The sequence below is a fragment of the Macaca nemestrina genome, chromosome 10 (genome assembly GCF_043159975.1).
Source record: "Macaca nemestrina isolate mMacNem1 chromosome 10, mMacNem.hap1, whole genome shotgun sequence".
NCBI lineage: Eukaryota > Metazoa > Chordata > Mammalia > Primates > Cercopithecidae > Macaca > Macaca nemestrina.
Genome location: NC_092134.1, coordinates 114,895,190 through 114,920,545, shown reverse-complemented (window position 1 = coordinate 114,920,545; position 25,356 = coordinate 114,895,190). Strand labels below are relative to the sequence as shown.

Sequence of the window (25,356 nt, the reverse complement as noted above, 5' to 3'; positions counted from 1 at the left end):
TCTAGTCAGAACAATATAAATAACTCTAGGTTTTTTATATTTCCTAAACTATGGTGTGCAGAATACTGTAGTCATACAAATGTTAATATGTTTTCTTGAGGGAAAAATGCCATGTTTGAATATTTAACTGATCTGTCAGAACAACAGAAACCACTCTAGGTATTTCTAACACTGAGCCATTAACACAGCAGGTAGTTTGCAAAAGTGTTAGTGGGGTTGAAGAGACAAAAATGTGAATGGATGCAACCCAGATATCAGTAAGTACTGGAAGCTGCCAACTCCTACGGCTGGAGGAGCAAAAGGGAAAGGAACATTGCCCAGATCCCATGAGTGCTGTGCTGCGGAGATTTCTAACACCACACTGCCACTGCTGTTTTGCAAGAAGCTAGGAATTCCAGTGATGGCTCAGGATTCTGGGAGCCACTGTCCCATTTTTGCTGGACTCCTAGCCTCAAGAGATCCTCCTGCCTCTGCCTCCCAAAGTGCTGGGATTACAGGCGTGAGCCAGTGTGCCCAACCTATGTCTACCTCTTTACTTCTGGATTTTTCAAAACCTTTCATATGCTACTGTGTTCAAAAGAGAGTTATAGTTTATGGCACTTCTCATTTTATATGATTAAAGACATATTATTTTCCCCCACAGAACACATTTGTAACATCTGATAAAACCTCAGCCTAGAAAAAAATAGAAACAAACAAAAATGCTATTGTTGTTGGAGTATAATAAGGACATAGAACAGCAGATTATATAAAAAACTCTTTCTTATCTGGGTGCCTCACACTTGTAATTGGAGCACTTTGGGAGGCCGAGGTCGGAGGATCACTTGAACCCAGTTCAGGACCAGTCTGGGCAATGCAGTGAGACCTTGTCTACAATAAAAAATTAAAAAAAATTTTTTTAAAAAACTTTTCTTTTTTTTAAATTATACTTTAAGTTCTAGGGTACATGTGCACAACATGCAGGTTTGTTACATATGTATACATGTGCCATGTTGGTGTGCTGCACCCATTAATTGGTCATTTACATTAGGTATTTCTCCTAATGCTATCCCTCCCCCTCCACCCACCTCATGACAGGCCCGGGTGTGTGATATTCCCCTTCCTGTGTCCAAGTGTTCTCATTGTTCAGTTCCCACCTATGAGTGAGAACATGCGGTGTTTGGTTTTCTGTCCTTGCGATAGTTTGCTGAGAAGCTGGAAACCATCATTCTCTACAAAAACTTTTCAAATTAATTAATTAATTATTTTTAAAAAGATGCTCTCCTAACATAAATTATAAACATTTCAGAGGGGCAAGTAAAAGTGGCATGTAAGAATCCAAGTATACCAACATTCTGAAAACTAATTATCTTGAGGGATACTATTGACAAATTCTTACATTTTTTTCTTTTTTTTCTTTTTTTCTTTTTTTGGAGACAGTGTTACTCTTTTCCCAGGCTGGAGTGCAGTGGCATGATCATGGCTCACTGCAGCCTCTGCCTCCTGGGTTCCAGAGACTCTCCTGCCTCAGTCTCCTGAGTAGCTGGGACTACAGGTGCCCGCCAACACATCCAGCTAATTTTTGTATTTTTAGTAGAGATGGGGTTTTGCCATGTTGGCCAGGCTGGTCTCAAACTCCTAACCTCAGTTGATCTGCCGGCCTCGGGCTCCCAAAGTGCTGGGATTACAGGCGTGAGCCACCGTGCCCGGCTACAGTTCTTGCATTTCTTGAGTCTTGTGTTAATGGTCATTTATTATTTTGGTAGATCATGATATGACCACCTTCCTCTTAGGGAGAGTCACAAGGGGAAACATAAGGAATGCCAGTCTCTGTTCACTACATGGAAGCTGCAGGGGAATGATAGCTTTTCTCCCTTCGTTTTTTTTTTTAGACAGAGTCTTCTGTCTTCCAGAGTGCAGTGGCATGATCTTGGCTCACTGCAGCCTCCGCCTCCTGGCTTCAAGCCATTCTCCTGCCTCAGCCTCCTGAGTAACTGGAATTATAGGCAACTGACACCACGCCTGGCAAATTTTTGTATTTTTATAGAGATGAGGTTTCACCATGTTGGTCAGGCTGGTCTTGAACTCCTGATCTCATGCAGTCCACCTGCCTTGGGCTCCCAAAGTGCTGAGATTACAGGCATGAGCCCCCCTGCCTGGCCCAGCCTTTCTCCTTAATTCTGGTAGCTAGAGCATGGACTGTAACATGAGTACAGTTACTTTATCTACAGAGACATTGTAAGTTCAGAGGCATGAGAGTTAGCATCCAGAGGCTGCAGACATCAGCAGCACAGCTGTCTCTCCAACAGGATCATTGCCAGCAGAACATCCTACACCAATGGCTCTTTGGGCAGGACCTTGGCTGTGCTTTGTCTGTCTAGCTTCCTGCCCAAGTTTGGTAAGTTTTCTTGCTTATTGTGCAACCTTTAACCCTTCCCAAAATTAGTTTTCTCCTTAACTGAGCCAGATTTATTGTTGTTTACAACCAATAACTCTAACTAAAACATTCTTAGAAAGTAGATAAAACCAAAATGGCAAATAATATTCAAAAAATTTTTTTCAACCAACAAGAAAGAAAAGATTGGTTATATGGGAGAAAGTTACTATGAAATAATAGCATTCTAACAGAATGTATAGGTTTAAGAAAGCAGATTTATAAAAATTCAGAAAAACACTATATGGTATGGTTTGGCTGTGTCTCACCCAAATCTCATCTTGAATTGTAGCTTGCATGATTCCCATATGTTGTGGGAAGGACCGGGTGGGAGATAATTGAATCATGGGGGTGGTTTCCCCCACACTGTTCTCGTGGCAGTGAATAAGTCTCATGAGATCTGATGGCTTTATAAGGGGTTTCCCCCTTTGCTTGGCTCTCTCATTCTCTCTTGCCTGCTGCCATGTAAAACGTGCCTTTGCTTCTCATTTGCCTTCCACCATGATCGTGAAGCCTCCTCAGCCATGTGGAACTGTGAGTCCATTAAACCTCTTTCCTTTATGAACTACCCATCCTCGGGTATGCCTTTATTAGCAGTGTGAGAACAGACAAATACAGCATATGTAACAGAATAAAGGGAAGAAATTATAAAATGATATCTGACTGTATAAATGTGAATAATCCCAAAGAAAAGGAGGTAGGGGAGATATGTAAAGAGACTGGGACGGCTGTAATAAGGTGCTCTGTAAACTGCCCTGATACAGAACAATGAGTAGAAGAATGAAAAAGAGAATGTGTCCCAATACAAATGTGTCTGTAAGGAGAAGGTAGGTATTATGGTCTCCATCTTGATCTCATCTTCAGGGATGATGTACTCATTCCTAAGCAGCTGGAAGTGCTGGCTCATAGGTGCATCCTTCATTTGAAATTGCTCTTGGCTGCAGGGCACCACCTTGATCCAAGATTACAATGCCTCCCAGGTGTGGATGATGCAAGGATAAAAAAATCCTGACCCCAGCTGGGGCGGTGGGTCATGCCTGTAATCCCAGCTCTTTGGGAGGCCAAGGCGGGCAGATTACAAGGTGAGGAGATTGAGACCATCCTGGCTAACACAATGAAACTCCCGTCTCTCCTAAAAATACAAAAAAATTAGCCGGGCGTGGTGGCGGGCTCCTGTAGTCCCAGCTACTGGGAAGGCTGAGGCAGGAGAATGGTGTGAATCCGGGAGGCGGAACTTGCAGTGAGCTGAGATCCCACTACTGCACTCCAGCCTGGGCAACAGAGCGAGATTTGTCTAAAAAAAAAAAAAAAAAAAAAAAAAAAAAAAAAAAATCCTAGCTCCTTTACCCAAATTGGGATAACTTTAAAGAACCACTCTAGCTCCAGAGCAACCTAGAGGATCAGCTGGGCCTCAGTTACAACCACTCCTCCCACTTCTCCATCTGCCTAATCCTCCCTTGTTTTCTTCCTTACAGGTGTCTCTCCCCAGATCACTCTCCAGTAAACCTTTTGCATGAAACTGCTTATCTCAGAAACTGTTTTTAAGACAAAGATTGAAGTCCAAAATAAACGTAAGCTTGTAAATCTTCTTTCCCTTCTCCTCCTCCTCCTTTTTCCTCCTCCTCTTCCTCTTCTCATTCTCCTTCTTTCTCCTTTCTCCTTCTTCTTTCTCCTTCTCTCTTCTTCTTTCTCCTTCTTCTTCTTACTTCTTCTCCTCCTCCTCCTCCTTCTTCCTCTTCTTCTTCCTCCTCCTCCTTCTTTCTTCTCCTCTTCTTCTTCCTCTTCCTCCTCTTCCTCCTACTTATTCCTCTTCCTCCTTCTCCTCTTCTTCTTCCTTCTTCCTCTTGTTCTTTCTTCTTTTTCTTCTTCCTTCCTCCTCCTCCTTCATCTTCTTCCTCTTTCTCTTCTTATTCTTCTTTCTTCTTCCTCTTCCTCCTCCTTCTTCTTTCTTCTTCTTACTTTTTTTTATTCTTTGTCTTTCTTTCTCCTCCTCCTTCTGCTGCTGCTTCTTCTTCATGATCATCTTCCTCTTCTTCTTATTCTTCCATCTTCTTCTTCCTCCTTCTACTTCTTCCTTCTTCTTTTTCTTCTCTCCCTCCCTCCCTTTTCTTTTCCCTCCCTCCCTCCCTCCCTCCCTCCCTCCCTCCCTCCCTTCCTTCCTTCCTTCCTTCCTTCCTTCCTTCCTTCCTTCCTTCCTTCCTTCCTTCCTTCCTTCCTTCCCTCCCTCCCTTCCTCCCTCCCTCCCTCCCTTTCTTCCCTCTTTATTTTCTTTTCTTTTTGTCTTTTCTTCTTTCAAAGCATGCTCTTGCTATGTTGCCTGGGCTGGACTCAAACTCTAGGCTCAGGTGATTCTCCCACCTCAGCCTGCCAAGGTTGTACTCCAACAGTAGTTTTTTGTTTGTTCCTAGTGGGCCATCAAGTACAGCTACTTTTACTTATACTTACTATTTAGTATGATGAAAACTCAAAAAATATAATGGTTCATGTTTATAAATTTTTTTTGTATTCAGTCCTGGTTGGGCCAAATAATTAGAGCTCTATGCTGAGGGAGGGATTGAATATACTCAGTGCTTCTTAGTCAATGTGAATTTCTCTGGAGCACATTCAGGCAATGCTTATTTTCTCATAATGCTCCTTCCATATTCCCCCCTTTTTTCATTTTACATATTGTTTTGAATTGGATTTCATAGAACATAGGTATATTTTTCTTCTTTTTAGACTGTTCTGTTAATTTTCTCCTTTCTCATTCCTAGCCAAGAGCCTTGATCCAGGTGAAGCATGTAAACCTTGCACATGGAATTCCCAGCAAAAAAGGCTGGTGGGGATCAGGGCAGGGCCTGGGAAGTGACTGACTTACAGAAACCCACCATGTCTTGCTTCACCATCCTGTGAACATCCGCAGGCCCCCTGCACCCTAATCTTGCCCTTTTACTGTTGATCAGTCCTCATGGAAGTGTAGGTGCCCTTCCTTCTGCTCATGATGTTCCAGGGCAGGAGATGAGGGGGCTGAGTAGGGAAGAAGAGAAGGCCCAGGTCCTGTCTGCTCACACCCAGGCTGACCTCTGCCCTGGGACTCAGGCTAGGACTTGTATTTTACCCTATGACAGGTGGTGGTTGGATTTTGGTGTTAGATCAGCTGTGTTGTGGACTGACTGGGATTTTCTGCACTAACTTTTAATCTAATTGTTACTTGGTTCCATTGATTGTTTCAGCTCTTTCATAAGCAGCTGGAGGAACCACTTCCCCAACTAAATCTTGGGTCTAAGTATGAAACATGAAAGTGAAATCGCACCGCACAAGGCTGCATATCCACTCACTTCTGCCTCTGCTCTCAGAAGCACATGAGGGTGGGATTCCTAGGAGCTCACTTTGAAAACTGCTCATTAACATGACTGTTTACTTTCAGAGCACAACCTAGTCTTAAACTTGAGCTTGCCTACGTATATATCATAAATTACTTAAAATTTGCTGGGATTAGTGTGTATATATGGGCCATATATGAAGCCAGCTGTAGGAGAAAGCAGAATGGACAGATACTTACCTGATGTGATTTGATGGGTTGTTGAGAAATTCCATGATGAAAATCCACAACCTCATTCATTTCTGAAATTCCATAGTCAGTAATGCATTTTATTTCACTGTTAAGCACCTGCCTTTCCTGAAGCTTTTTTTTCTTTTTTAATAAAAATATCCTCATGAAGGATATCCATTAAGTTATTGCAACCTTGGAGCTGATCCTTTTGCTTTCCTGCTTGATTAAACATCTTGGGTTAATGAATCCTCAAAAGGACAGATAGAAGGAAGGAAACAGCCATATCCGTACATCACAATTTTGTCTAGGACTGGCCCTGACTCTGTATGCATTTGTAAAACACGTGTGGCAATAGCTCTTGTATTTAACTGGCAGACATCTTGCTTCCTCCTTTGGATGCAGGTAGTTCTGAGGTATTTGAAGAGAGGGCATCTCAAAAGGAAATTTTACTCTTTTAAATATTCTTTTAGTACCAAAATATATTTTATTATTGTATCATGGTGGAGATGTATGTGCCTATATATACTAATGGGGATTTCCCCCTAAGTATGAGTTATTTAAAAGAGATAAGAGAATCAGAAACTCAAGTCAGAAACAGTATATGTATATACATATTATCTATAACTTGTTCCTGTAGGACAACAAAATAATAAATTATGGGCATTTCTTATTTTTTAAATCTTAACAACAAAATATTGCAAAACATGGTTCATTCATTTACTCAACAAATATTCATAGAGTACATACCATGTGCTACTTGGTTTCAGCAGAAAAAATCAGTCATCAGGGAATATTTAAGGTTGTCCAGTTAACTGAGGAGGGAAAGTAGAGAAGGGTGGAGTGCTGGATGGGGAAGAATGAAAGAAGGAGGATAAGAGAGAAAGGATGGATGGAAGGAAGTCCTTAACACATGTTTTGTTGTTTTCAATTACACTCATGTTATCTAGTTCGATGTTCTTTGTTTATATAATAATTAGCCATTTGCCGCTTTTATTTTTTCTGGTGTACTATAATTTGAAATCAGTTTTAACTTGTTTTTGTATTTGTTTCTTTTCAGTATCAAAGAACTTGTGTGGATTAGCTTGCTATATACATCCAAGATTTGAAGAACTGAAAAAAAAAATCAGTATTAAACCTACTTTTTAAAAAGGTAAGTGAAGTAACTTCTGGTCATGGTTCATTTCAGACCTCTCTAAAGCCTGCAATTTCCCCTAGAGTATGTGAATTTTTTTCCAGAAGTAGAATTACTTGACTCTAGTGAGTCTACTAATTAAGTCTAGGAGTGTTTGTATCCACTCCCCCTTTTAAAACCTGTAAATTCTAAGAGTAACATAGGTGGCTGTAGGATTTAGACATGGTGTGGCAGGCGATGAGCAAATCTTCATTTGGCACTGAGAAGGAAAATACACACCTTGTAGCACATAAAATAAAAAGTACAGCCCTCTTCTCGAGTCCTTCATCACTCTCTACCTCACAGACCATTTCACTACCTTATCTACACCAGTGAGAATTGCTGTTTGACCTATTAATGACCCAGTAGGCTTAGAATATGAGGTGTTGGTTTCTCACAAGCATATTTACCCACTTTCTCCCTATTTCTCTTTCTCAGTAATAATAACTACTATTTATTGAGCTTCTACCAAGTGACAAGCATTTGATTAATTCGATTCCATATTCATTTTACAAATAGTGTTTCTGAATGCTTGCCGTGTACCAGGCATGACCTGACACTACTTATTACCTTATCCTCATGGCACCCTTTCAGGGTAGGAGTTAACACTTCAGTGATCTGGATGAGAATGCAAGAGAGGTAAGGAGCGTGCTGATGGTCACCTAGCCAGTGAATGTGAACTGTCTGACTTTCTCTGATTTGCCATATCCTAAAGTGTGTTTAGATGCTCTTCCTGGCATGGATGTCAATAAAAGATTGGAACCTCCTGGATTGAGTTCATAAGAGTAATGTGTTCCTCATCCTTCTAAACCTTGGCTGGAGTCACAGAAAGCAAGGAAGTTAGAGGAACATCCTGTCACACAGCTTTGGTACCTGTGTGGGGAGCTAAGAGATCTGATGTCCAGTTCCAGTCCTTTCATGAATTTCCTCTGTGTCCATGAGCTACCTAATGTCCATGGGAAACAGTTGGTCTTATGCCAACCAAAGAGCATGGACCAGATGCTCTCAAGGGTCCGTCTCAGTCAGCTCTTTGCTGAGGGACCTTATGCATGGAGGAAAGTGCATACGTCGCTAAGTGGATAGCTTGATGCAATAGTTGGTACAAAGTGGACACACTTCTGCAATCAGCACCTTGATTAATAGAAAATTACCAGCACCCCAAAGCCCTCCCCAACTCATGCTCCAGGAGCAACCAATATCCTGCCTTGTGATGCCTTTGTTTAGTTTGTTTTTATGAATAGAATCATACAGTGAATATTCTTTTGTGTCTACCTTGTTTTGCTTATTATATTTGTGAAATCTACAATATTGTATGCAATACTTTTTTTGCATTGTCTTTGCTCTAATACTGTTCAGTTGTATACCTATTTTACAGTTGCTGGACATTTACGTAGTCTCTTGCTTGGGCGTATTACTAATAGTGCTCCTATGAATGTGTTGTGCATATCTTTTTGTGATGATCGTATTTTGTTTGTTCAGGGACTAAAGTCATTTTGATTCGGTGGCACTTTGAAATGATGTTGAACTTTAGGTAGCCAAGTGATTTGTCTGCTTCAATGTGATGTTCCAAGGTGCTTACTCAACAGGATCAGATGAAGACGTTTTCGTAGATTACTATTGTAGGGTGTGGGCAGATGGAAGCCCTCTCTGATATGTGAGTGGTGTGGTGGGGCTTATTGTCCTGGCAGAGAAGGGTCTCAGTTGCATGGTACAGGAAGGGACTATGTAGGGGAAGAGGAAATAGATCCAGAAGAGAGATGTGTCTGGATTCCCATAGAAACTGTCAGGATATCTTAACAATCAGATCAAGAACCTGGAAAAGTAAGAGCCCCAGGGAAGACTCACCTTATGAGACCTGATGTGTCTAGGGAGACGAATAGAGAAAGAAAAATGGAGGCAGGCCTGAGCTCAGAAGGAGTTCTCAAAGAATTTTCTGAACAAATTCATTAAGCCTAACTTGTTTTAAGGAAGTTTTGAAAAACCAGTCCCTAAAAGTATGAATTTTGAGTCAAGAATGAACTTAAAAGTATGGAACTAGGAAAAAAATGTATTTTCCCAAACAAATATGGGATGTGAGCATGTGGACTTTGCCTTAAGGCCTTTCTGCATTCAGATCACAATTCCACCACGTTCTTGTCTCATGACCTCTCTGGGTCAGCGTCCACATCTGTAAAATGGGGATGGTAAAATGTCCACCCCTAAGATGCCCCCAAAATTTGCGGTAACAATTGACTACAATAGTGTTAGTAGTATGCTTCAGGGCACATAGACCTGACACTAAAAATGATAGTCATTATATTTCTCATTCTTGTTACTAAGATTACCCATTTGTATCTGATACTTTATGAGAGTTTTCAGATCATTTTTTAAAAATATGAGACTTCGGGTTTTTTTTTTTTTTTTTTTTTGAGACGGAGTTTCACTCTTGTTGCCCAGGCTGGAGTGCAATGACGCAATCTTGGCTCACGGCAACCTCTGCCTCCCAGTTCAAGCGATTCTCCTTCCTCAGCCTCCCAAGTAGGTGGGATTACAGGCATGAGCCACCATGCCCGGCCAATTTTGTATTTTTAATAGAGATGGGATTTCTCCATGTTGGTCAGGTTGGTCTATGAACTTCAGACCTCAGATAATCCATCTGCCTTGGCCTCCCAAGGTGCTGGGATTATCGGCATGAGCTGCCGCGCCCAGCCGAGACTTCAGTTTTTAATTTAAGTGTAGTGAATACTAACAAAAAAGATTTTTTCTACTTGCCTCACCTTAGACTGAAACTCAGAGGAAGGATGAAGGGAAACATTTGTCAATGTGTCCTTGGCATATCCCTCCCCAGGGTGAGTCAGTGAAGACACTCTTAGTTGTCTGAACTCATTTACTTAGTTCACAAAGAGACATGCGGAGCTGAGATTTGCAGAAAGGAAATTTGTAATTTCATACATTATACTCTATTTTTTCCCTCTTTTTTTTTTTTTTTTTTTAAATAAAAGACAGTCTTGGTTTGTTGCCCAGGCTGGAGTACAATGGTGCGATCCTTGCTCACTGCAGCCTTGAGCTCCTGGGCTCAAGTGATCCTCCCACTTGAGTCTCCTGAGTAGTTGGGACTACAGATGTGTGCCACCATGCCTGGCTGGTTTTTAAATTTTTTGTAGAGACAGAGTCTTGTTGTATTGCCGAGGCTGGTCTTGAACTCCTGTCTTCAAGTGATCTTCCCACCTTGACCTCCCACAGTGCTGAGATTGCAAGTGTGAGCCACTGCTCATGGCTATACTTCCAGTCTTAGGTGTTCTGGCAACTGGCAAATATATGAAATTTCATTTGCCTAGGAGTACAGGCAACATCCTAGTCTCTCCTCTGTGCCAGTGGTCCTTGAGTTCATGCATGACAGTGGTGAATGCTGTCTGGTTATACCACTTTTGAGGCTGAATGAACTCAGGCACAAGGTGGGAGCCCCTTGTCCAGCTTCATCTCTGTCTTCTCTTCATTAGGTCAAGGAAGGCTGTGGACAGAATGGTTAGCTGTTCACTCAGGCTTGCCTGTATCATCACTCCACTCTGTAGTGCAGTGGTTTGTAAGTAGACAATTTGTAGCCACTGAGATAATGTCATCCCCAAAGAAAAGCATCTACTATGGATTTATCCTTTGCACCACTTTCTCTGTACCCTTTTTGCAGTCTTTATCACTTTCATTATTATGTGGGGTTTGGGGCTTCCTATCTCCTAACTGTCTTTTGTGAACTAAACATTATTTTAGGCAATTTGTACTAAAATTCTAAAAATACTGCTTGGGGATGGCAGTCTTATTTGGAATTGTGTCACATGTTGTTTGTTTTGTCCTTAATTGGTTCATGATAACTTGGACAATATGTAAATGATATTGTTTTCATCATGTAACTCACAAAATGTTTTCCTTTCCATTTTTTTTCTTTCATGCTTTCTCCTTTTCCTACCAAATATCTGGGCTCACTTTTACCTTCAGATAGAGATTTAGTTGGGCTTTTAGAACTCTCTCTTCAAGCAGATGCTTTGTGTGTGTGCCTGTGTGTGTGTGTGTGTGTCTGTAGTTTGTGGGCTGTTAGAAGCTATTTGCTCATCTTGTCAAAGCCATAGCAGTCTTTTCATTCTCAGTTGCTTTGCTTTCTCCTCACCTCTTAGGAAATTGGCAGCCAATGACTTTGATTTTTTTTTCTCTATGAGACAGATATGCTGGTGTATAACTGTAGACAGAGGAAGAGTTTGCACATTTAGCAAACGATCAAATAAGTGGCGTGTGGATGTGTGTGTACATACATGCTGGCTCTATAACTGAACAAGTAGTGTTTTTTCTTTCAAGTCTCCATGCATTTATACATTTAATTAGGAGGTCTAAGTATCTATGATGGCTTTTAGATATGTAACCTCAACAGTTTTTTAAGAAGGGGGACAAGGGTCCAAGACAATTTTTACGCTTATTTAGTGGATGTGTGGTTTAATGTTATGGTCTTTTGGGGAAACCTGGGTTCTGACTCCATCGTTTCAGTGAGCCATGGTTTCCCATTGCTTCAGGAGTAGAGAAGTGGAGAAAGGCATTTCAATAGTTCTTAAATCTATTATTTAGCAGTAGCTCAAGGCTCTGTGCATTGTAACAAAGAAACGAGATTGGGTCTCCTGGGTGTGGGTCTGCATTCCTTCTGTACTGTAGCTGTTCTAGTCTTCTGGTCAAATCACAGCCCAGAGCTGCTACAGCCAAGAGGAGACTTAAATTAGGGATGTGCAATTTACAGCCACTGTAGCAGGATCCATTTAGTCCGTAGGCAGAAGATAACATGTGCTATCTCTGTAGAAATGATAGCAGCTTTCAGATGGAAATAGCCCTGAGAGTTTCTTGTGACTATTACCTTGAGCTGAGGTAATCCCTTACCAGTGGTGGAATCCTAAGTACAATACAACAGTTAATCATCTTCTGTGTTCTCATTTCAGGTTCAGAACACAAATTCTTACTGTTCCATCAGCTTTTCTTGTTCGTTGTTTGTTTTTTACCTAATTCCTTTACTGTTTAGTAGTAGTTATATACTTAGCTTGACATAGTTAGGCTATTTGGTACTGTGATATTAAGATATTTTCAAGAAAAAGGTCATTAGCTGTCTTTCTGGACTATTCTGGGCATTTTGTACTCGTTTTAGATCTAACTCTTCTTTTTTTATTATTTTACTTTAGGTTCTTGGATACATGTGCAGAACATGCAGGTTTGTTACATAGGTATAAATGTGCTGTATTGGTTTGCTGCACCTATCAACCCATCATCTAGGTTTTAAACCCCACATGTATTAGGTATTTGTTTTAATGCTTTCCCTCCCTGTTCACCCCCCACTCCATGAAGGCCCTGGTGTGTGATGTTCATGTCCCTGTGTCTATGTGTTCTCACTCTTCAACTCCAAATTATGAGTGAGAACATGCAATGTTTGGTTTTCTGTTTCTGTGTTAGTTTGCTGAGGCTGATGGTTTCAAGCTTCATCCATGTCCCTGCAAAGTACCTAAACTCATTCTTTTTTAATGGCTAAATAGTGTTCCATGGCATATATGTGCCACATATTCTTTTTTTTATTATTATACTTTAAGTTCTAGGGTACATGTGCACAACGTGCAGGTTTGTTACATATGTATACATGTGCCATGTTGGTGTGCTGCACCCATTAACTCATCATTTACATTAGGTATATCTCCTAATGCTATCCCTCCCCCCTCCCCCCTCCCCACAATAGGCCCCGGTGTGTGATGTTCCCCTTCCTGTGTCCAAGTGATCTCATTGTTCAGTTCCCACCTATGAGTGAGAACATGCGGTATTTGGTTTTCTGTTCTTGTGATAGTTTGCTAAGAATGATGGTTTCCAGCTGCATCCATGTCCCTACAAAGGACACGAACTCATCCTTTTTTATGGCTTCATAGTATTCCATGGTGTATATGTGCCACATTTTCTTAATCCAGTCTGTCACTGATGGACATTTGGGTTGATTCCAAGTCTTTGCTATTGTGAATAGTGCTGTAATAAACATACGTGTACATGTGTCTTTATAGCAGCATGATTTATACTCCTTTGGGTGTATACCGAGTAATGGGATGGCTGGGTCAAATGGTATTTCTAGTTCTAGATCCTTGAGGAATCGCCACACTGTCTTCCACAATGGTTGAACTAGTTTACAGTCCCACCAACAGTGTAAAAGTGTTCCTATTTCTCCACATCCTCTCCAGCACCTGTTGTTTCCTGATTTTTTAATGATTGCCATTTTAACTGGTGTGAGACGGTATCTCATTGTGGTTTTGATTTGCATTTCTCTTCAGTGATAATGACCATTTTTTTATATGTCTGTTGGCTGTATGAATGTCTTCTTTTGAGAAGTGACTGTTCATATCTTTTGCCCACTTTTTGATGGGGTTGTTTGTTTTTTTCTTGTAAATCTGTTTGAGTTCTTTGTAGGTTCTGGATATTAGCCCTTTGTCAGATGAGAAGATTGCAAAAATTTTCTCCCATTCTGTAGGTTGCCTGTTCACTCTGACGGTAGTTTCTTTTGCTGTGCAGAAGCTCTTTAGTTTAATTAGATCCCATTTGTCAATTTTGGCTTTTGTTGCTGTTGCTTTTGGTGTTTTAGACATGAAGTCCTTGCCCATGCCCATGTCCTGAATGGTATTACCTAGGTTTTCTTCTAGAGTTTTTATGGTATTAGGTCTAACATTTAAGTCTCTAATCCATCTTGAATTTATTTTCATATAAGGAGTAAGGAAAGGATCCAGTTTCAGCTTTCTACTTATGGCTAGCCAATTTTCCCAGCACCATTTATTAAATAGGGAATCCTTTCCCCATTTCTTGATTTTGTCAGGTTTGTCAAAGATCAGATGGCTGTAGATGTGTGGTATTATTTCTGAGGACTCTGTTCTATTCTATTGGTCTATATCTCTGTTTTGGTACCAGTACCATGCTGTTTTGGTTACTGTAGCCTTGTAGTATAGTTTGAAGTCAGGTAGTGTGATGCCTCCAGCTTTGTTCTTTTGGCTTAGGATTGTCTTGGCAATGAGGGGTCTTTTTTGGTTCCATAAGAACTTTAAAGCAGTTTTTTCCAATTCTGTGACAAAAGTCATTTGTAGCTTAATGGGGATGGCATTGAATCTATAAATTACCTTAGGCAGTGTGGCCATTTTCGCAATATTGATTCTTCCTATCCATGAGCATGGAATGTTCTTCCATTTGTTTGTGTCCTCTTTTATTTCACTGAGCAGTGGTTTGTAGTTCTCCTTGAAGAGGTCCTTTACATCCCTTGTAAGTTGGATTCCTAGGTATTTTATTCTCTTTGAAGCTATTGTGAATGGGAGTTCATTCATGATTTGGCTCTCTGTTTGTCTGTTGCTGGTGTGTAAGAATGCTTGTGATTTTTGCACACTGATTTTGTATCCTGAGACTTTGCTGAAGTTGTTTATCAGCTTAAGGAGATTTTGGGCTGAGACGATGGGGTTTTCTAAATATACAATCATGTCATCTGCAAACAGGGACAATTTGACTTCTTGTTTTCCTAACTGAATACCCTTTATTTCTTTCTCCTGCCTGATTGCCCTGGCCAGAACTTCCAACACTATGTTGAATAGGAGTGGTGAGAGAGGGCATCCCTGTCTTGTGCCAGTTTTCAAAGGGAATCCTTCCAGTTTTTGCCCATTCAGTATGATATTGGCTGTGGGTTTGTCATAAATAGCTCTTATTATTTTGAGATATGTTCCATCAACACCGAATTTATTGAGAGTTTTTAGCATGAAGGGCTGCTGAATTTCGTCAAAGGCTTTTTCTTCATCTATTGAGATAATCATGTGGTTTCTGTCTTTGGTTCTGTTTATATGCCGGATTACGTTTATTGATTTGCGTATTTTGAACCAGCCTTGCATCCCAGGGATGAAGCCCACTTGATCATGGTGGATAAGCTTTTTGATGTGCTGCTGGATTCGGTTTGCCAGTATTTTATTGAGGATTTTTGCATCGATGTTCATCAGGGGTATTGGTCTAAAATGCTCTTTTTTTGTTGTGTCTCTGCCAGGCTTTGGTATCAGGATGATGCTGGCCTCATAAAATGAATTAGGGAGGATTCCCTCTTTTTGTATTGATTGGAATAGTTTCAGAAGGCATGGTACCTGCTCCTCTTTGTACCTCTGGTAGAATTCGACTGTGAATGTGTCTGGTCCTGGACTTTTTTTGGTTGGTAGGTTCTTAATGATTGCCTCAATTTCAGAGCCTGTTATTGGTCTATTCAGGGATTCACCTTCTTACTGGTTTGGTCTTGGGAGGGTGTATGTGTCCAGGAATTTATCCATTTCTTCTAGATTTTCTAGTTTATTTGCGTAGAGGTGTTTATAGTATTCTCTGATGGTAGTTTGTATCTCTGTGAGGTCGGTGATGATATCCCCTTTATCATTTTTTATTGCATCTGTTTGATTCTTCTCTCTTTTCTTCTTTATTAGTCTTGCTAGCAGTGTATCAATTTTGTTGATCTTTTCAAAAAACCAGCTCCTGGATTCATTGATTTTTTGGAGTGTTTTTTGTGTCTCTATCACCTTCAGTTCTGCTCTGCTTTTAGTTATTTCTTGTCTTCTGCTAGCTTTTGAATGTGTTTGCTCTTGCTTCTCTAGTTCTTTTAATTGTGATGTTAGGGTGTCGATTTTAGATCTTTCCTGCTCTCTCTTGTGGGCATTTAGTGCTATAAATTTCCGTCTACATAGTGCTTTAAATGTGTCCCAGAGATTCTGGTGTGTTGTATCTTTGTTCACATTGGTTTCAAAGAACATCTTTATTTGTGCCTTCATTTCGTTATGTGCCCAGTATTCATTCAGGAGCAGATTGTTCAGTTTCCATGTAGTTGAGCGGTTTGAGTGAGTTTCTTAATCCTGAGTTCTAGTTTGATTGCACTGTGGTCTGAGAGACAGTTTGTTATAATTTCTGTTTACATTTGCTGAGGAGTGCTTTACTTCCAACTATGCAGTCAATTTTGGAATAAGTGTGATATGGTGCTGAAAGGAATGTATATACTGTTAATTTGGGGTGGAGAGCTCTGTAGATGTCTATTAGGTCCACTTGGTACAAAGCTGAGTTGAATTCCTGGATATCCATGTTAACTTTCTGTCTTGTTGATCTGTCTAATATTGACAGCGAGGTGTTAAAGTCTCCCACTATTATTGTGTAGGAGTCTAAGTCTCTTTGTAAGACTCTAAGGACTTGGTTTATGAATCTGGGTGCTCCTCTATTGGCTGCATATATATTTAGGATAGTTAGCTCTTCTTGTTGAATTGATCCCTTTACCATTATGTAATGGCCTACTTTGTCTCTTCTGATCTTTGTTGGTTTCAAGTCTGTTTTATCAGAGACTAGGATTGCAATCCCTGCTTTTTTTTTGTTTTCTATTTGCTTGGTAGATCTTCCTCCATCCCTTTATTTTGAGCCTATGTGTGTCTCTGCACATGAGATGGGTCTCCTGAATACAGCACACTCTGTATTCAGATGGGTCTTGACTCTATCCAATTTGCCAGTCTGTGTCTTTTAATGGGAGCATTTAGCCCATTTACATTTATGGTTAATATTGTTACATGTAAATTTGATCTTGTCATTATGATGTTAGCTGGTTATTTTGCTGGTTAGTTTTTGCAGTTTCTTCCTAGCATTAATGGACTTTACAATTTGGCATGTTTTTGCAGTGGCTGGTGTCAGTTGTTCCTCTCCATGTTTAGTGCTTCCTTCAGGAGCTCTTGTAAGACAGGCCTGGTGGTGACAAAATCTCTCAGCATTTGCTTGTCTGTAAAGGATTTTCTTTCTCCTTCACTTATGCAGCTTAGTTTGGCTGGATATGAAATTCTGGGTTGAAAATTCTTTTCTTTAAGAATGTTGAGTATTGGCTCCCACTCTCTTCTGGCTTGTAGAGTTTCTACCGAGAGATCTGCTGTTAGTCTGATGGGCTTCCCTTTGTGGGTAACCCGACCTTTCTCTCTGGCTGCCCTTAACATTTTTTCCTTAAGTTCAACTTTGGTGAATCTGACAATTATGTGTCTTAGAGTTGCTCTTCTCAAGGAGTATCTTTGTGGCATTCTCTGTATTTCCTGAATTTGAATGTTGGCCTGCCTTGCTAGGTTGGGGTAGTCCTCCTGGATAATATCCTGAAGAGTGTTTTCCAACTTGGTTTCATTCTCCCCATCACTTTCAGGAACATCAATCAGATGTAGATTTGGTCTTTTCACAAAGTCCCATGTTTCTTGGAGGCTTTGTTCATTTCTTTTTACTCTTTTTTCTCTAAACTTCTCTTCTTGCTTCATTTCATTCATTTGATCTTCAGTCACTGATACCCTTTCTTCCAGTTGATCGAATTGGCTACTGTAGCTTGTGCACGTGTCATGTAGTTCTTGTGCCAGGGTTTTCACCCCATCACGTCATTTAAGGCCTTCTCTATGCTGTTTATTCTAGTTAACCATTCATCTAATCTTTTTTCAACATTTTTTGCGTGTTTGCAATGGGTTCAAACATCCTCTTTTAGCTCGGAGAAGTTTGTTATTACTGATCATCTGAAGTCTTCTCTCAACTCGTGGAAATCATTCTCCATCCAGCTTTGTTCCATTGCTGGCAAGGAGCTGCATTCCTTTGGAGGAGAAGAGGCGCTCTGATTTTTAGAATTTTCAGCTTTTATGCTCTGGTTTCTCCCCATCTTTGTGGTCATATCTACCTTTGGTCTTTGATGATGGTGACGTACAGATGGGGTTTTGGTGTGGGTGTCCTTTCTATTTGTTAGTTTTCCTTATAACAGTCATGACCCTCAGCTGCAGGTCTATTGGAGTTTGCTGGGGGTCCACTCCAGACCCTATTTGCCTGGGTATCACCAGCAGAGGCTGCAGAACCACAAATGTTGCAGAATGGCAAATGTTGCTGCCTAATTGTTACTCTGGAAGCTTCGCCTCAGAGGGGCACCCGGCCGTATGAGGTGTCAGTCGGCCCCTACTGGGAGGTGCCTCCCAGTTAGGCTACTCGGGGGTCAGGGACCCACTTGAGGAGGCAGTCTGTCCATTCTCAGATCTCAAACTCCATGCTGGGAGAACCACTACTTTCTTCAAAGCTGTCAGATAGGTACGTTTAAGTCTGCAGAAGTTTCTGCTGCCTTTTGTTCAGTTATGCCCCATAGCCATTTTCATGACACTGATTCTTCCTATCTATGAGCATGGATTTTTTTTCCATTTGTTTGTGCCCTCTCTTATTTCCTTGAGCAGTGGTTTGTAGTTCTCCTTGAAGAGGTCCTTCATGTCCCTTGTAAGTTGTATTCCTAGGTATTTTATTTTCTTTTTAGCAATTGTGAATGAGAGTTCACTCATGGTTTGGTTTTCCACTTGTCTACTTTTGGTGTACAGGAATGCTTGTGGTTTTTGTACATTGATTTGCATCCTGAGACTTTGCTGAAATCGTTTACTACCTTAAGGAGTTTTTGGCCTGAGATGATGGGGGTTTCTAAATATGCAGTAATGTCATCTGCACACAGAGACATTTTGACTTCCTCTTTTCCTATTTGAATATCCTTTATTTCTTTCTCTTGCCTGATTGCTCTGGCCAGAATTTCCAGTATTGTGTTGAATAGGAGTGGTAAGAGAGGGCATCCTTGTCTTGTGCCAGTTTTCAAAGGGAATGCTTCATCTTTTGCCCATTCAGTATGATACTGGCTATGGATTTGTCATAAATAGCTCTTACTATTTTGAGATATGTTCCATCAATACCTACTTTGTTGAGACTTTTTAGTTTGAAGTGGTGTTGAATTTTATCGAAGGCCTTTTCTGTATCTATTAAGATAATCATGTGGCTTTTGTCATTGGTTCTGTTTAAGTGATGGATTATGTTTATTGATTTGCATGTGTTGAACCAGCCTTGCATCCCAGGGATGAAGCCAACTGCATCATGGTGGATAAGCTTTTGATTTGCTGCTGGATTTGGTTTGCCAGTATTTTATGAGGATTTTTGCACTGATGTTCATCAGGGATATTGGCCTGAATTGTGTGTGTGTGTGTGTGTGTGTGTGTGTGTGTGTGTGTGTGTGTGTGTCTCCACCAGGTTTTGGTATCAGGATGATGCTGGCCTCATAAAATGAATCAGGGAGGAGTCCCTCATTTTCTATTGTTTGGAATAGTTTCAGAAGGAATGGTGCCAGCTCCTCTTTGTACCTTTGGTAGAATTTGGCTGTGAATCCATCTGGTCCTGGGCATTTTTAGTTGGTAGGCTATTAATTACTGCCTCAATTTTAAAACTTGTTATTGGTCTATTCAGGGATTTGACTTCTTCCTGGTTTAGTCTTGGGAGGGTGTAAGCGTCCAGGAATTCATCCATTTCTTCTAGATTTTCTAGTTTATTTGCGTAGAGGTGTTTATAGTATTCTCTGATGGTAGTTTGTATTTTTGTGGGATCAGTGGCAATATCCCCTTTCTCATTTTTTATTGTATCTATTTGATTGTTCTCTCTTTTCTTCTTTATTAGTCTGGCTAACTGTCTATCTATTTTGTTAATCTTTTCAAAAAGCCAGTTCCTTGAGGCTATGATTTTGAGACTAGCTTGGCCAACATGGTGAAACCCTGTCTTTACTAAAAATATAAAAATTAGCCTGTGTGATTGCGCATGCCTGTAGTCCCAACTACTTGGGACACTGAGGCATGAGAATCACTTGAACCCAGGAGGTTGTGGTGAGCAGAGATCATGCCACTGCACCCCAGCCTAGGCCACAGAGTGAGACTCTGTCTCAACAACAACAAAAGACTATATAGAGCACACTCTCACTCTCAGAAGTCCCCCAGAATGCACAATACATTATATGGTGACTATGCCTGTTCTTGTTAGGTTAGAAGAAGTAGAACAATCTGTCACTGCTCAAAATAAAAGAAAACGTCAAAACAATTTGAAGAAATTATTAGTATTATAAGTGTCAGGCTGTTCTTGATTTGTGAGAAACAGAAATGTACTGTGTTTTGAAGGTAAACATGAGATATTCAGGCTTTGAAACTTGCAAACATTTCAAAGGACAGAGGACCTACCTCTCCATTTGGCAAAAATTATTCTTTTTAATCTCAGCAAAGCTAGATAAACTCCTGAAATCTTACATGTTCTGGAAAATTACCTAGATGCTAGTCTGCTTTCAACTGAACCAATTTGGCTTTTTATAGTTAGGACTTGAAGGATGAATATTTATCAATCTATGAGACTTAAAATTCTTTTCAGCCAGCTGTGAACCCAAAGGCAGGTGCCAGGATCAATGAATGAATCCGGATTAAAGAATTTGCCCAGTTTATATCACTTGAGAAATCAAATTATTATCTAAGTTTTGTTTAGAGTAAATGTTTAATGTTTTAAATATATATATATACACACATACATATATATACCTCATAAGCTATTACTGTCATACAAATATAGCAGATGTAATACTTTAATAGAGATCTGTGCTACCTACTTACTGAGCTTTTCTTTATATTTTCCTCATCTTTACTTTCTCATTCTCTCTCTTTCTTCTTGGACAAATTGAAAGTAAGTTGCAGATATCATGACACTTCTATCCTTAAATATCTAAATTTCCTAAGAACCGAGGACATTCTCCTACATAGACATTATATTCTCATTATGCCCAGCAAATATTCGATCATATTATCTAATGTACAGTTCACATTCAGAAAAAGAAATGCCCTTTACCATAGTTTTTGTTTTGCTTTTGGTTTTGATCAAAGATTTCATCAAAAATGGCTCACGCCTGTAATCCCCGCACTTTGGGAGGCCGAGGTGTGTGAATCACCTGAGGTCAGGAGTTTGAGACCAGCCTGACCAACATGGAGAAACCCCGTCTCTACTAAAAATACAAAAAATTAGCCAGGTGTGGTGGCAGGTGCCTATAGTCCCAGCTACTCAGGAGGCTGAGGCAGGAGAATGGCATGAACCCGGGAGGTGGAGCTTGCAGTGAGCCGAGATTGCGCCGCTACACTCCAGCCTGGGCAACAGAGCAAGACTCTGTCTCAAAAAAAAAAAAAAAAAATTACAAAGAGCAATTGGTTGTCATGTTTCTTTCATCTCTTTTATGAGCTCTCTTGTCTCCCTGTCTTTATTGTGTTTTCTTATTTTGTGTTTTATGATGTTAACATGTTTTAAAAGTCCAAGACAGTTGTCTGGTAAAATGTGCTATAGTCTAGATTCATCTAACTGTTGGTGTCCTCATAATTAGATTCAAATTAAACATTGCTAGCAAGTGTACATTGCTGCTCTTCAGAAGGTGCATGATATTAGCTAGGTTAAGTTTAATCACTTGGCTAAGTTGGTGTTGACCAGACCTCTCCATTGTAAAGGTGCCTAATCCTCTTGATGACTAGGAAGGCACCTGCGGGGTCATCTTAGAGACTATGTGCATGTTTTTTTCCCTGACAGTGATTCACTGAATGGTTTTAGCATCTATTTTTGATCCTTATATGAATCAATTATTACATTGCTGGTTGAAATATGGTACTAACTTGGTTTCTAAAGTCATTTTAATGAAGAAAAATTCTCCTTTCCATCCCCATGCTCTGCTTGAGGAAAATCTTGGCCCCAAAGATGCATGACAGAAGGATCGATGAAAGTGAAACTTGAAAACGACTATCCGAACACACATTAACTATGAAGATGTTTGAAGGGTTTTCTTTTCCTTTCTGAGTGGGTATGTGGGAAACCTCTACCCTAGGGTGAGACCTCTTTCTTTTAGAGATTTGTACTTAAATTAATCTTTACTCATGCAGATGAGGGAAAACTAAATAAATTGCCATTCTGATTTTCTTTTGGACTGAGAGAATTCAGTAGTAATGAGATGAATTTTCTTTCAATGCCACAATCTGAAAAGCTATGGTGTATACCATACCATTTGAAAATGTCTTAGAAATAGTTCATTATAAAGCATATTATATTGAAATCAAATGGGCATTAAAACCATGGAATTCCTTTGAAAGGTGGGATAAAGCCGAAATTGTTTTGTCCTGGTACTTCTTGATCTAGGCTAATAATCCTTTGGGGGAATTTATCCTGAGGCTTTTTACTCATTCTGCTCATGACTGGCTCACTCAGTGAGTGTTATCTGATGAAGATCTTATTTCACTTCTGAAAGCACAGCGTTGTTCTATTTGTTTGAGGTATTAGTAGGTGGCAGGAAAAGATTGACTCCAGGCATTGCAATATAAAACCCACCCATTCATCTTGAAATTGGAGATTGTCCTGTATGCTATATAAGTTCTCCTACTTGCAATTTATAATGAGGAGATATATTTTTGAAGCAATTAACTGTTCCTTTTAAGTCAACAAAATTGTTCCTTATTATTGGAGTAAGGACTTTAGCACTCTCTAGGAAATCATTTATAATTTGCTTTATTTTTCTTTTGTTTCATAAGAGGATTTTAGACACTCTTCTTGTGGCCAGTTAGACTTGTACCCGTGCATTCTCTTGAGCCGTGAATTTGCTAGTCTCAATCTCCTGGGCTCAAGTGATCCTTGAGTCTTGGCCTCCCAAAGTGCTGAGATTATAGACATGAGCCACTGTGCCTGGCTGATAACATATTTGAAACTGTAATGAAGAGATACTGAGATATTTCTTATTTTAAAATACTTTGTCCTGCTTTCTAATATATAGCATGACACTCAACCTCAAAGGGCATGGAAGGCTTACTTTATTGTAAAGGCTTGCAAAGCACATTGCTTAAATTTTAGGGACAGGTTCATACCTGCCAAGCAGGTTTATAAAACACTGATGAATAAACACAAGTTTGTCAGAAATCTTACTAAATAACAGTGCATCTTAGTCCGTGTAGACAGTCTTCTAAAGTATTTTGGTGGAGTTTGTCCTAGAGCTTAATTACTAGAGTAAGAATTAAAATAATAAAACTGGTTGCAAGTCTCTTGAGAGTAAGAGATGTCATCTTTCTTTCAGGCCTATCACAGTGTCTAGTCTAAAGCAACAATAACGCTCCAGGCATATTTGTTGAATTAAATTTTCAATTTAGTTTCTGAATTCCTTTAGTCTTAATAGATTTCTCAATTGATAGGTTGCCATCTCATTTGACTTCTACTTGATGGCCATGTTCTCTTCTTGTCTGCCTCCCTTTTCATTCCTATTTCTGACCTGTCCAGTCACTTTTGACTTAAAGAATAGCAACTCTTTAAGCTGTTGTATTTGACTTTTTAAAAATTATATAGACAGGATGTATTAAGAACATATAAAGAATTACATAAAGTCAGAGAGCTAGGTTACTCAGTACTAAACACCATGTTAGGATTTTGTTTTTCTGTTGTTGTTTTTTCTTGAGACAGAGTCTCGTTCCGTCGCCCAGGCTGGAGTGCAATGGTGCTATCTCAGCTCACTGCAGCCTCTGCCTCCTGGGTACAAATGATCCTCCTGCCTCAGCCTCCCAGGTGTCTGGGATTACAGGCACCTGCCACCACACACACATGGCTAATTTTTGTATTTTTAGTAGAGACAACATTTCACCATGTTGCCCAGACTGGTCTCAAACTCCTGACCTCAAATGATCTACCCACCTCGGCCTCTCAAATGCTGGGATTACAGGCGTGAGCCACTGCACCTGGCACACTGTGTTAGGATTTGCAATAAAAAGGAACTAAGACCTAGTACTTGTCCTTGAGAGCTCACAGTCTACAGGTAAAATAGATCTATAAAGAGGACTGAAAAGTACAGGTCGTGGCAAGAAAGTGGCAGGGCAGGGACTAGGGGGCAGCTAAAGGAGGGTCATGATCCTGTTCTGAGGGATCAGTATTGTCCCATAGTAACTCTAGAGCAGGATCTTTAAGGATGAGTTTCCCAGGCAGTCAGGGAATGCAGAGGGAAATCCCTATGGTTTTTTGTGTTGGCTACAGTGAGGAGCAAGAGGGTCCCCTTGGGGAACTTGGTAGGTATAGATTTTAAGATTTGGGAGAAGAGAAGGGCAAGATGTGGCAGATGTTACTAGATGTGGTAGACATGCCAAGTTTGGGAAGGAGGCGTATGGGTTGGATCTAGACGGAAGTGGATGGAAGTTGGGGAACGGGTGTGGTGATAGGACTCCAAATCTTGGTGAAGTCAAAGAGCAGGCAAGGGTGGAGGAGTGTGTTCAAGTGAGTTGTGGGTTAGGCAGGTGTTCTCAGGGAGGCAGAAGAAGTGAGAGGTCTCAGGGTGTGACCTTGAGTGTATATTCCTAAAAGGCCCCTATTTTTTTTTTTTTTTATCTCCTCCCTCCTACTGTACTGCCTTTCCTGGGCCATATTCACCACACCATCTTTCACATGCATTATTAACCAGTCAAGATCTCATACCTCCATTCCATACTAATTAAAGTCAGTTAAAGTCCTCCACCTTAAATAATCTCATTTATAACTTAAAGAATCTCATATAGGAAACCTTTTACAACCAACCTCCCCATGCTGAATGGGTTATTTTTTTCATTAGAACTCAGTATTTACTCACTACAGAGTATTATAACTCATACCCTTTATAATCATATGTTTGCCTAACTTTATGTCTTAAATAAGTTGCTTGAGCCTAAAGAGTGAGGGTTTTTTTTTGTTTTGTTTTTTTGTTTTTTTGCAAGCTAGAAAAGTATCTGGCACTCCTATTTGCTAAATATTTGTAGAAGGAAGGAAGAAGAGAGGAAGGAGAGGGATAGGGAATTGAAATTGAGGAAAGGAAGGAATTTGAAACTGAGGAGTCATATGCTTTGCCACATAAACTCTGAAGGTCACACAGGATGGTAGTGCCAGCAGAAGAAGGAGGACGTTGAGTGAACCTGTGGTTGAATGAGGAGGATGGTAGAGATGCTGGGGAGGTAAGAGTCAGGACAAGAAGGCTGAGGGCAGCCTTCCTCAAAGAAGTTGACATTTAGTGGAACGTTCAATGACAATTGCAAAGGAGTTTCAGAGGGCAGAATGGAATGGGTTGGGAGAGGACTTGGTTAAGATTTGCTGAAAACCCTGAACTTTTGGTAAATACTGCTCTGTGTGGGAAATGTTGCAACAAGAATTGACTCTTAATTAACTCTCATTCTTAGATATCCCTTGAACAAGTTGTCTGGAGAGTTCCTCAGGAGAATGTCTACTTGCAACAACAGTAATAATATTTATCAAGTGCTTGTGTTACCTCATAAACTCTCACACTAACCCTGTGAAGTATGTATTATTATCTTCCACATCTTTTGAACGAGGAGAGCTAGACTTAGAGTGGTGAAGTAGTGT

The 25,356-nt window shown here is 40.2% G+C and overlaps 1 pseudogene; it reads left to right on the top strand.

The window, feature by feature from the left end:
- LOC105492162 (liprin-beta-1-like) overlaps window positions 1-25,356 on the top strand; it is a 120,098-nt pseudogene that overhangs the window by 25,813 nt on the left and 68,929 nt on the right.